The sequence below is a fragment of the Oryctolagus cuniculus genome, chromosome 8 (genome assembly GCF_051225735.1).
Source record: "Oryctolagus cuniculus isolate XC-2025 breed Fujian yellow rabbit chromosome 8, ASM5122573v1, whole genome shotgun sequence".
In the NCBI taxonomy this organism is placed as follows: domain Eukaryota; kingdom Metazoa; phylum Chordata; class Mammalia; order Lagomorpha; family Leporidae; genus Oryctolagus; species Oryctolagus cuniculus.
In genome coordinates this window covers 23,050,833-23,063,562 of record NC_142874.1, presented here as the reverse complement: position 1 = coordinate 23,063,562, position 12,730 = coordinate 23,050,833, and the positions used below count along the sequence as shown (strand labels likewise).

Below are 12,730 nucleotides of genomic sequence, written 5' to 3'. Positions count from 1 at the left end.
CCTAACTAAATAGCATTTTTAAAAAAGGAAAATTTCTTTTTTCCCCCAGATAACTGAAAATTGTAACTGAACAGAGTGAGAAACATGAGATTAAAGTTTACTCTGTATCCGGGAAAGAAGATTTAAAAAAAAAAAAAAGCCAAATGTAACTAGGTCATACGAGAAAAATTAATGGGAGGCACAGTCAACACCAGTCTGCCTGTGGCCAGGCCCCAGGTGAGGGAATCTTCACAGCCCACCTGGGGTCTCTGAGCACCTATCAGTGTACTGATGCTGAGAGCAGGAGACAGGATGGGGCAGGGCACTGGGGATGCTGCTGACAGGTGCAGGACTCTCTACTCCAAATCATAAGCAACGTTTACAGGCAGGCGAGTTCAAATTCTTTGCTCTAACAAGGGGCTACACCGAATTTGAGCTTTTAACAGTCTGGAAGTAAATAATCAAACATCATTGTTCATGCCCCATAGGAGATACCCACTCCCTAAAAATAGGAATAATAAATAAAACTGTATCTCCAGTGACAGCAGGAGCTACTCACTCAGTTTGAGGTTTGTATATGATGACCACCAGCCACAAGCACGGATTTACCGAGAGAGGATTCCTGATAGCTGTTTGTTCCTTCTGTACTTCAGATTATTACACGTAGATAGAAAAGAAAGTCTATCTCCTAAAATGGGTAAGAAATTCCAAACAAGGTCTGGTTAGTTTACCCAAATGAACTTGTTCAGTTCATCTATATTATATTTGAAATATATATACAGACTATTTTTAAAAGTTTTTTTTTTAAAGTTTGTTACAACTTAGGGGTTTTAAAAAGGGAAGTATATGTGTGTGCATATATGTTCACGTATATAATACACATAGATATTTCAGATAGATAGACTGAAAGACAGACTGACCAAACCAAGCAGGCATTCAGGCATTTCCTTTTGGACAGATGTATCTGGTTGACAGTTCACCAAAGGCATTTTCTTGTTTTTTTTTTTTTTTTTTTTTTTTTTTTTAAGATTGATTGATTGGTTGATTGATTTGAAAGAAAGAGTGACGGGGCAGGGGCGATTTTCCATCCACTGGTTCACTTTCCAAATGTCCACAACAGCAGGGGCTGCAGGGTCAGGCTGAAGCCAGGAGCCAGGAGCTCCAGTTGGGCCTCCAGAGTGGACAGCGAGGATCCAACAACTTGAGCCACAATCTGCTGCTTTCACAGGTGCAGGAGCAGGGAGATGGACTGGAAGCAAAGCCTCTGGGACTGGAACCAGCCTCCAATGTGGGATGCCGACATCACGAGCAGCAGCGTGACTCAGCGTGCCGCAGTGGCATTCGCATCACCGAAGTTTTGAGAAAGTCTGGAAAGATTTCAGAGTGCACGCTTTTGCAAGGGTGAGTAACTTTACCTCATGTGTCATGCATGAAACACGAAAATTCTCATGCAAGAAATCACAGGAACAAAGCCCGCCTGCTGTTTTCCTTTTCTAGTTCTTTCTATTAACCAGGCTGCCCTTTACAGAACCACATGCACACCGACGTCTCCCTGTCATCTCTTCCTTCATTCACACCCCACACCTACAGCCCAGGAGAGCAGCCAGGTGTGCTTCACTGGCCTAGAGTTACATTTTGACGACCTGCTACTTTCATTCTCCAGGATGAAAGGCAGAGAACCAGAGAAAGGATGCCCACTAGCACTTTGTTTATCTATGCAGAAGTGGCCCTTCATTGATGGAGCAACAAAAGCGAAAATGGCTCTACTTCTACTTTTCATTATTTTCTCTCTTTCTATGACAGCAGGTCCAAACACTGTCATTACAGCTTCTCATATGTGTGTAAATGGCTTGCACGATATTGCCTTCACTGATTTTTATGTTCCTTTGCATTCTGTAACTTTCTGGCTGGCACTTTTAGCCTGTATTTCAAACTACTTGGCAATTTCCTGAAAAACGTGTTTATTTCCCCTCCTGAAACCCATATCTAGTCATTGTTCTAAATCTAAAGGATGCTTGTTCGGTACTGATACTGAATTCTTCATATGCCTTTCTAAAAGCATTTAATAGTGACAAGAACAGAAAGAAAAAAAAATCTGTTTTCATATGAACTATTCATGCCCCCATATATTTCTTTTTTTACTGGTTTACACATTCTTTGCTTAATTCAACAGTTTTTTTTTTTTGACAGGCAGAGTGGACAGTGAGAGAGAGAGACAGAGAGAAAGGTCTTCCTTTCCGTTGGTTCACCCCCGAAATGGCCGCTGTGGCTGGTGCACCGTGCTGATCCGAAGCCAGGAGCCAGGTGCTTCTCCTGGTCTCCCATGCGGGTGCAGGGTCCAAGTGTGTATTAAGTAATGGGCACTGTGCTAGTTCTGCTATTTCAAACAATCATCAGCTTTGACTTCAATAACCTAAGAGTACAGTGAGAAAGTCTGTTGAAGAAGAAGGAGAAGGAAGAAAGGGAAGAGGAGAGTGAGAAAGGAGGGAAGAAGAGAATGAGAAGGAAGGAAGAGGAGGAAAGAGAAGAGAGGGAAAAAGAGCAGACATTAGTGCTTACTACCTAATATGATCACTGCTGAGACAGAGGTGCGCCTACATTCAGAGCCACGTGGGTGGGTCCACAACATACTTCATGGGTGGAGATGCATCCAAAAGCAGAGGAAAGGCCACAGGATTACGGGTCATATCAAGTTAAGTGTATTGACTGAAGGCTTTTCACAATATTTTCTGTATTTTGTTGAGCCTTGGAAAGGAAATAATAACGTACTTGTGACTTATTTATAAGAGAACACAATGGAACAGCCAAACAAATGATTACATGAGACTGATTCAAATAGCAGTCGTAAGATCTTGTATTAGTATAGCATACTTCCATTCATATTCTTACTGCTCCAAAACTTTTAACTCACATGGAACATAGCAATTGTATTGCAAATTTTATTTAAAATCATATTATATTGAAAGAATAGTAAAAAGTATAAGGATGAAAATCGTGGTAGAACACAGGAGAAAAGACATTCTAAGCATCCCATGGTCCCAGAAGAAAATACATCACCAAATCATCAGTTATAAGTGCACTAATATTGTATTCTAAAATTAAAAAAGAAGAATCTGTTCACTAAAGCACACAGAGCTGATCAAATGGAACAGAGGGCTTCAAAAGTGCACGGAAATTGAAAGTTATGAAAAAAGTCTCAAAAACTTTTGCACCAAAATTATCCTATATTTTGTTTCCATCCTTTTCCCCACATACTTTTTGAGGTGCCCTCATATAAAGAATTTATAATAATCGAGTTTCCATTTTCCAGGATGAAACGTGGAGCAGGGCACTTGATGAGGTACAACTAAGGTTTAACACCAGGTAGCAAGAGCCCATGTGAACCCAGGAAGAGATGGGTCTGGTGCCTCTAAGATGGGAACTGAAATTCTAGAAGCCAGAAAAGATGCCAAATTTTGAGAAATGGATAAAACAAAAAGCTTGTCAGAAAAAAAAATACTTCAGGAAAAAAAAGCTTATAGAGTAGGCCCCCAGGGGCTCCAAAAATAAGCTGTCCTTTAAATTGTTTAAAAGTGATGCAAGCAAATAGACACACACAGAGACACACATACACAAATGGACATTTTCTTGGTCTAAATCAAATCTTTACTTTTTGTAAAACACATTTTCAAAAAAATGTCCTTGAAGTCTTAAGCTCCACTGGTCCAAGACAAATCTAATGAAAGTCAGATTTCAGTGTGACTATGACACGGTCTGCTTCCTCCCTAGGAGCATGCAGCTGCCACTTGCTTTATGAGATGTGCTTCTTGGTCCACCCCAGAACTACCTGGGACTCTTAAAATGATGCAGCAAATGCACGCCTCTGTGGGTCTCACAAGAAAACATGAGTGACCCAAGCAACTTCTGGCTCCACTAAAGAAAATCCTCGATAATTACAAAGGGGAGTTGTCTTCCCAAGAATGAAACTGTCATTTAGGTTTGAAGGTGTAGCCCAGGGGTGACATGAATGATACCACTTCTTACTCAACCAGTAACCCCACAGTCTGTCTACACCGTGGCATATTCCTCATCACACTGCCTTTTTTTTTTAATTCTTTTTTTAAGATTTATTTTATTTATTTGAAAGAGTTACAGAGAGAGGTAGAGACAGAGAGAGGTCTTCCATTCACTGGTTCACTCCCCGAATGGCCACAACTGCAGGAGCTGAGTTGATCCAAAGGCAGGAGCCATGTGGGTGCAGAGGTCCAAGGACCTGGGCCATCTTCTACTGCTTTCCCAGGCCATAACAGAGAGCTGGATCAGAAGTAGAGCAGCCAGGACCCAAACCAATGCCCATATGGGATGCTGGCACTGCAGGCTGGGACTTTAACCTGCTGTGCCACAGCGCCGGCCCCTACACTGCCCTTTCAAGAATCATCTTAGCAAAATCAAAGTTATGGGGTCAGTGCTGTGCTGCAGCGGGTTAACGCCGTTAGTGCCGACATCCCATATGGGTGCCGGTTCGAGTCCCAGCTGCTCCTCTTCCAACCCAGCTCTCTGCTATGGCCTGGGAGAGCAGTAAGAAGATGGCCCCTGCACCTGCGTGGGAGACCCAGAAGAAGCTCCTGACTCCTGGATTCAGATCAGCGCAGCTCCGGCCATTGCGGCCAACTGGGGAGTGAACCATCAGATGGAAGACCTCTCTATCCCTCTGCCTCTCCTCTCTCTGTGTGGCTCTGACTTTCAAATAAGGAAATAAATCTTTAAAAAAAAATAAAAGTTATGGTTTAACTAATTCTTAGACACCTTTTTCTTTTTCTGAGAAGACAACCATGACTTTCAAACTCTACAGTTTTATTTTAAATTCAGGTAACAACGATTATGGGTTGCTGCTCTCAAAATTCATTGTTTGAAGGGGCAACCTTTACGACCACACAGTGTGAGCTTATTTCAAAAGAGGGTCTCTATGGAGAGAATCAGGTACAGTGAGGCCATTAGGGTGGCTGTTACCCAGGATCCCTGGTATCCTCATAAAAGGAGGGACGAGGTTCAAAACCAGAATCAGGCAGAAAGGGATGAGCATGTCTTTTAAGTCTTGTTTATCATGTTGTCCACATATAGACAAGTGGGCCAAAGAAAGCATCAACAGACCAAGAATGAGTGTGATATACATAGTCATACTGCCATTGGATGGGGTAGAAATAAAGCTGTCCCCAGCAAGGCAGGGAAACCCTCTGTCTCTACAAAAGGGTAGAAAAGACTTCTACCTGCCAGCAGCCCAGGGAGAGAGCCCTGTCAACCTTGCAATCCTGACAACTCCAAGCGAAAGCACAGCTAAGACTCCCAGCAGCAGTGCCTGGTGGGACCAGGTCTGTGTGTCACTGTTTCCCAGCGTGGATGATCAGCAGAAGAAATCAGTAATGAGGATGAGAAACAGGGACATTCTTTTTGAGATATCCCCAAACTGGCATTAGCAAAGCAATGTTCAGTTCACCCCTACTAAATAAGTGAGGACATTTGCCATTTTCAAGAAACTAGAGGGCAATTATTTGGCAAGACACTAGTTTTCATGGGCTTTCCTGGGCACTAGGAGACAAAGGAATTACCAGTCTGTGGCCTGAACCACTGAGGGCAGGGATGCTGCAGGAGATGGAAAGTCTCTAGGAGAAGAAACTCGATGGATACAAGTCAAAAGTTACAGGAAAAGCATCAGACAGGAGCACTGATGGCCAATAACACCTTTATTTTATTTTTTAGTGTTTATTTTATTTATTTCAAAGACATAGTTTCAGAATAGAGAGAGACAGAGAGCAAGTGTGTGTGTGTGTGTGTGTGTGTGTGTGTGTGTGAGAGAGAGAGAGAGAGAGAGAGAGAGAGAGAGAGAGAGAATCTTCCATCCACTGCTTCACTCGCGAATGGCCCTGGTCCAGTACTTGAATATGCAATGCCTACATCACAAGCAATGGCTTAACTCACTGTGCCACAATGCCAGCCACCATTTCATTTCTTCACTCTCTTTTTTTCTTTCAAATCATGCATGTTCTGAGTCCTTTACACTAATTAATTTTAGCCTCATAAAAACCTTATGAAGTATTACTACTGTCATCATTGACATGCACTCCAAAGTCCCTATCAGAGGCATGAATGGTTGCACAAGTCAGGTTTAATCCTTGCTGCATTAAGGAGAGGCAAGGAGAGTTATAGGGCATTCTGTAGCCTGATTCAAAGAATCTACAGGATTTGGGATTTACGAAGATGATTTGGGATAAGGCTCCAAAAAGCCAGGTTTCATTCTGGATCAGGTCCTGTCATGAGGCAGAGTTGATCCTGTAACTGAGTATATTGGTCAGCAAGTTCTAGAAGGAAGACAGGTTACATAAGGCTAATGAAGTAGCAGTCACTCATATCACCAGGAATTCTGAAGTCTGCATAGGGAGATTTTCCTTTATCTTCACTTAGACAATATTATCAATTGCTCTCATCTTGTGTCTCTTTATCAAAAGCACAGAATGACCTTGTCTGATATTAACATTCTATTTTTTTTTTTATTTCTAACAGGATAACACCAAGGCCCAGGCCAGGTCTTAAGAACACCAAGGCCAAGATGTGTCAATTCAGTTCCCCCAAATTGCCCATTGGTAAAGAAACAGACGTGGGCATTAGGCACAGAGGCACTCCCACGATGGAGCGACTGAGTTCAAGTCTCAGCTCTGCCCCTGACTCCAGCTTCCTGCTACTGCACACCCTGGGAGGCAGCAAGTGATGGCTCAAGTACTGGGGTCCCTGCCATCCACCTGGGAGGCCTCAGTTCCTAGTCCCCCAGGAGTGGCCTGGACCAACCCTGGCTATTTCAGATATTCAAAGAGTGAAACAGCAGATGGGGCATCTCTGTCTGTCTGTCTGTCTGTCTCTGTCCCTGTGACTTTCAAAGAATACATACAAATGAATAAAAATAATGGGTGTTGTGCTGCAGTGGATGAAGACACCTCTTGGGATGCCTGCATCCCATATCAACACACCAATCAGAGTTGTGACTACTCTGCTTCTGATTTGGTTTCGTGATAATGCACCTGGGAGGTAGTGGGTGATGGTCCAAGCACTCAGGTACCTGCAAACCAAGCCATGTGCAAGACTTGGAGACAGTTCCTGATTCCTGGTTTTGCCTTGGATCACTGAGAGGTGAACCAGTAGATGGAAAATTTCCTTCTCTTTCTCACTCTCTCTCTCAGTGTGTGTCCCTCCCTCTCTAAGTCATTCTTTCAAATAAATAAATTGTTTAAAAGAAAATAAAACAGAGACCCAGGAAGTTCGAGTTAATGACCAAAGGTCACACAGATGAGTGCAAAGCAAGCTGTGAACCTGAGTAATTTCGCTCCAGGCTTTGACCCTGTGCTAAAATCAAGAGCCAGAGGTAGCAGTGGTGACAGCCTAATGCTACCTGTCCCAGACCAGAGGACACCACAAGTGATATTCTAGGAGATACGGTGTCAAGGATGCTTTTGTCTGCACAATTTTATTCTTGTTTACGTAACTTGTATTTATAATTTCTTTTTTTAAATTTATTTGACAGGTAGAGTTATAGACAGAGAGAGAGAGAGAGCGCAACGTCTTCCTTCTGTTGGTTCACCCCCCAAATGGCCACTACGGCCGGCACTGTGCTGATCTGAAGCCAGGAGCCAGGTGCTTCCTCCTGGTCTCTTATGGGGGTGCAGGGCCCAAGCACTTGGGCCATCCTCCATTGCCTTCCCGGGGCCACAGCCAGAGCTGGACTGGAAGAGGTGCAACTGGACTAGAACCCGGTCCAGCACCACAGGCAGAGGGTTAACCAAGTGAGCCACAGTGTCAGCCCCTGTACCTTCTTTTTTTTTTTTTCACTTTTATTTAGTAAATATAAATTTCCAAAGTACAGCTTATGGATACAATGGCTTCCCCCCTCCCCATAACTTCCCTCCCACCCGTAACCCTCCCATCTCCCGATCCCTCTCCCATTCCATTCACATCAAGATTCATTTTCAATTATCTTTATATACAGGAGATCAATTTAGTATATATTAAGTAAAGATTTCAACAGTTGGCACCTACACAGAAACATAAAGTATAAAATACTGTTTGAGAACTAGTTATAGCATTAATTCACATTGAACAACACATTAAGGACCGAGATCCTACATGAGGAGTAAATGCACAGTGACTCCAGTTGTTGACTTAACAAATTGACACTCTTGTTTATGGCGTCAGTAATCACCCTAGGCTCTTGTCATGAGATGCCAAGGTTATGGAAGCCTTTTGAGTTCGCAGACTCCAATCTTATTTAGACGAGGTCATAGTCAAAGTGAAAGTTCTCTCCTCCCTTCAAAGAAAGGTACATCCTTCTTTGATGGCCCGTTTTTTCCACTGGGATCTCACTCCCAGAGATCTTTCATTTAGGGTTTTGTTTTGTTTTGTTTTGTTTTTTTTTGCCAGAGTGTCTTGGCTTTCCATGCCTAAAATACTCTCATGGGCTCTTCAGCCAGATCGGAATGCCTTAAGGGATGATTCTGAGGCCAGAGTGCTGTTTAGGACATCTGCCATTCTATGAGTCTGCTGTGTATCCCACTTCCCATGTTGGATCATTCTCTACCTTTTTAATTCTATCAGTTAGCATTAGCAGACACTAGCCTTGTTTATGTGATCCCTTTGACTCTTAGACCTATCAGTATGATCAATTGTGAACTGAAATTGATCACTTGGACTACTGAGATGGCATTGATACATGCCACCTTGATGGGATTGAATTGGAGTCCCCTGGCACGTTTCTAACTCTACCATTTGGGGCAAGTCAGAATGAGCATGTCCCAAATTATACTTCTTCTCCCTCTCTTATTCCCACTCCATATTTAACAGAGATCACTTTTCAGTTCAATTTAAGCACCTAACAATAATTGTGTGTTAATTACAGAGTTCAACCAATAGTATTCATTAGAACAAAAAAAAATACTAAAAGGGATAAAGTATTAAGTTATACATCAACACTCAGGACAAGGGCTGATGATGTCATTTTTTTCTCATAGTGTCCATTTCACTTCAACAGGTTTCCTCTTTGGTGCTCAGTTAGTTGTCACTGATCAGGGAGAACATATGATATTTGTCCCCTTGGTACTGGCTTATTTCACTCAGCATGATGCTTTCCAGATTCCTCCATTTTGTTGCAAATGACCGGATTTCATTGTTTTTGACTGCCGTATAATATTCTACAGAGTACATGCTGTATAGTATTCTATAGAGTACATGTTCCATAATTTCTTTATACAGTCTACTGTTGATTGGCATTTGGGTTGGTTCCAGGTCTTAGCTATTGTGAATTGAGCTGCAATAAACATTAATGTGCAGACAGCTTGTTTGTTTGCCAATTTAATTTCCTTTGGGTAAATTCCAAGGAGTGGGATGGCTGGATTGTATGGTAGGGTTATATTCAGGTTTCTGAGGAATCTCCAGACTGACTTCCATAGTGGCTTGATCAGTTTGCTTTCCCACCAACAGTGGGTTAGTGTCTCTTTCCCCACATCCTCGCCAGCATCTGTTGTTGGTAGATTTCTGTATGTAAGCCATTCTAACCGGGGTGAGGTGAAACCTCATTGTGGTTTTGATTTGCATTTCCCTGATTACTAGTGATCCTGAACATTTTTTCAGGTCTGTTGGCCATTTGGATTTCCTCTTTTGAAAAATGTCTATTGAGGTCCTTGGCCTATCTCTTAAGTGGGTTGTTTGTTTTGTTGTTGTGGAGTTTCTTGATTTCTTTGTAGATTCTGGTTATTAATCCTTTATCAGTTGCATAGTCTGCAAATATTTTTTCCCATTCTTTTGGTTGCCTCTTCACTTTCCTGACTGTTTCTTTTGCAGTACAGAAACTTCTCAATTTGATGCAATCCCAATTGCTAATTTTGGCTTTGACCACCTGTGCTTCCGGCGTCTTTTCCTAGAAGTCTTTGCCAGTGCCTATGTCTTGCACGGTTTCTCCAATGTTCTCTAATAATTTGATGGTGTCGGGTCGTAAATTTAGGTCTTTAACCCATGTTGAGTGGATTTTTGTGTAAGGTGAAAGGTAGGGGTCTTGCTTCATGCTTCTGCATGCGCCAGCCCCTATAACTTCTATAACTATCAAGCTAGTACCAGTGGTGATGGTTTCACATCTCACCATTCTGCAGTTTAAGTTATGTTAGGCACTGGCATCATGATACAGCAGGGTAAGCCTCCTCTTGGGAGGCTGGCACTCCATTTGAAAGTATCTGGGCTCATGTCCCACCTCTGATTTTAGTCCAGTTTCCTGCTAACACATCTGGGAGACAGCAGTAAATGGCCCCATATTTGGGGCCCTGCCACTCATGTTGGAGACCCAGAGACAGTTGAAGGTTCCTGGCTTCATTCTGTCCCAGTATTAGTCAGTGCAGACATTTGGAAAGTGAATCAGCAGATGGAAGACCTCTTTGTGTCTCTCCCTATCTCTGTCACACTTTCAAATAAACAAATATATAAATCCTAAAGCTAAATAATAAATCAATATTCTTTTATTTAAATATATTTTTCACTTTGTGGACTTGGACTTTGTCTAAGATGGAAAAAAATCTTCTAACTGTAAACCAAAAGGATAATTTAGTGTTATTAAGGATTACTTTTAACCAAGTCACCAGATATTCCCATCCATCAGACTGATGGTCTCAGTTCCAACATCTTTCTCACTTTGCATGTGAGTAAGTATTGCAACACATGTTTTTCATCTGACCAACATACATTGTATTACTATCAACTGTTATGTAACCCAATCCAAACTTTTAACATTTAGTGATTCACGGTGTCAGAAAATAATTTAAAATACAGTTCTTTTTTACTTTTACTCAAAGATATACGATAATGTAATGAGAAAGAGTTTCCAAGAAACTTTTTTAAAATTATACTATAGTTTCGGAAATTAGTACAACTTAAGAAAGTAGGTGATAACCATGCTTTCAAAGACATACAAAAATGATATAAATGTAAAATGCATGTTTAAAATAAAACACACAATATTCCAAGTTGATGTAACTTTCATACTCTATTAGACGCTTCTAGGAGAATTGCTTACTAGGTTCTTTTAATGCCAATCTTCATAATAAAGGATTATGTCCTAGCTAATTAAACTTGATGAACAGAAATTCAAATGCCAACTGAAAGGATTTGCAACTATCTATTTATTTTTCAGAATCATTTTAGGGGGTTCCTACAGATATTTATTAAATTTTTAAAGCATTTTATTTTTAACTGAAAAATAAAATTGTACATAAATATGGGCATCATGTAATGTTTCTATACTATTTTTTTAAATTTTTATTTATTTATTTGAGAGGTAGAGTCACAGACAGTGAGAGGGAGACACAGAGAGAAAGGTCTTCCACCCACTGGTTCACTCCCTAAGTGGCCACAACGGCTGGAGCTGCGCCAATCTGAAGCCAGGAGCCAGGAGCTTCTTATGGTCTCCCACCCGGGTACAGGGGCCCAAGGACTTGGGCCATCTTCTACTGCTTTCCCAGGTCACAGCAGAGAGCTGGATGGGAAGATGAGCAGCTGGGACTAGAACCAGTGCCCATATGGGATGCTGGCACCACAAGCAGAGGATTAACCTACTGTGCCACGGCGCCGGCCCCTATACTTTTTTTTAAGATTTTATTTACTTATTTGAGAGGTAAAGTTACAAACAGAGAGAAGGAGAGGCAGAGAGAAAGGTCTTCCACCTGCTTGTTCACTCCCCAAATGGCCGCAGCAACTGGAGCTGGGCCAATCTGAAGCCAGAAGCCAAGGAGTTTCTTCCAGGTCTCCCATGTGGGTACAGGGGCCCAAGTCCTTGGGCCATCTTCTACTGCTTTCCCAGGCCATCAGCAGAGAGCTGGATGGGAAGAGGAGCAGCCGGGGTTTGGACCAGCGCCCATGTGGCATGCCATTACTGCAGGTGGAAGCTTAGCCTACTACATGATAGCACCAGTCATATTGCATAAAGGCCCATCAGAATACACTTACTATCTTCTCAAACAATTAACATGTTTAAATCAATTCATCCATTCATTAATCAATTGTTCATTTTTTAGTTTTTAACAGATTCAGTGTAAATCCAGGATAAACTTACTGTCTCCTCAGTTTACATTTCTTTCTTTAATTGATTCATTAATTTCTAGTTATTTAGTTTTTAACAGATTCAATGTCATTCACTGACAAAAATCTAAGAACACAATGATATTCCCTTCTTCCTCCCTCTCTGCCCCCCTCCTTCCTTCTTTAAGTTTTCAAGGTAACATATTTTTAATTCTCATTGTAATCAAGGGCTTAATGCACCACCAAATAAAGAGTTCAACAAGTAAAAATTGCAAAGATCCTAGTTTAGTGAGCATGTAGCTAAGGGCTATACACAATAATAAAATAGAAAGATGACCATTTCACCCACATACAGGAAATTTTAAAGTAACCCCAGATCATCAGAACTATGGCAGTATAACTTTCTTAAACATTGGTTTGACAAAGTTATAAAACAAAGTTTAATGAAACCTAAAACTCTTTTTGAATATGAATCATTTATACTGTTGTAATTTACCCAAGACAGTTTGTAAGACGTCCAGAGACACTCCGAAGGAAGGAATCCCAGGAGGGGGAGGTCGCAACACTTTATACCCATCAAAGGCCCTGGTGAGTTACTGTTTTCAAGCATGACTACAGACAAACAGTAGAAAACCATTGGGGCGGGCACAGAAGTAAGAATCCACTTTCCACT

The 12,730-nt window shown here is 41.6% G+C and overlaps 1 protein-coding gene across 1 annotated transcript in view; it reads right to left on the bottom strand.

Annotated features, from left to right (window-relative positions):
- Positions 1-547: 547 nt before the first annotated feature.
- Positions 548-12,730, bottom strand: part of LOC127489938 (cationic amino acid transporter 3) — a 29,053-nt gene continuing 16,870 nt past the window's right edge. Inside the window, exon 4 of the mRNA XM_051841928.3 lies at positions 548-667. The gene's annotated coding sequence lies outside the window, so the exon portion shown is untranslated. The remainder of the gene's footprint in view (positions 668-12,730) is intronic.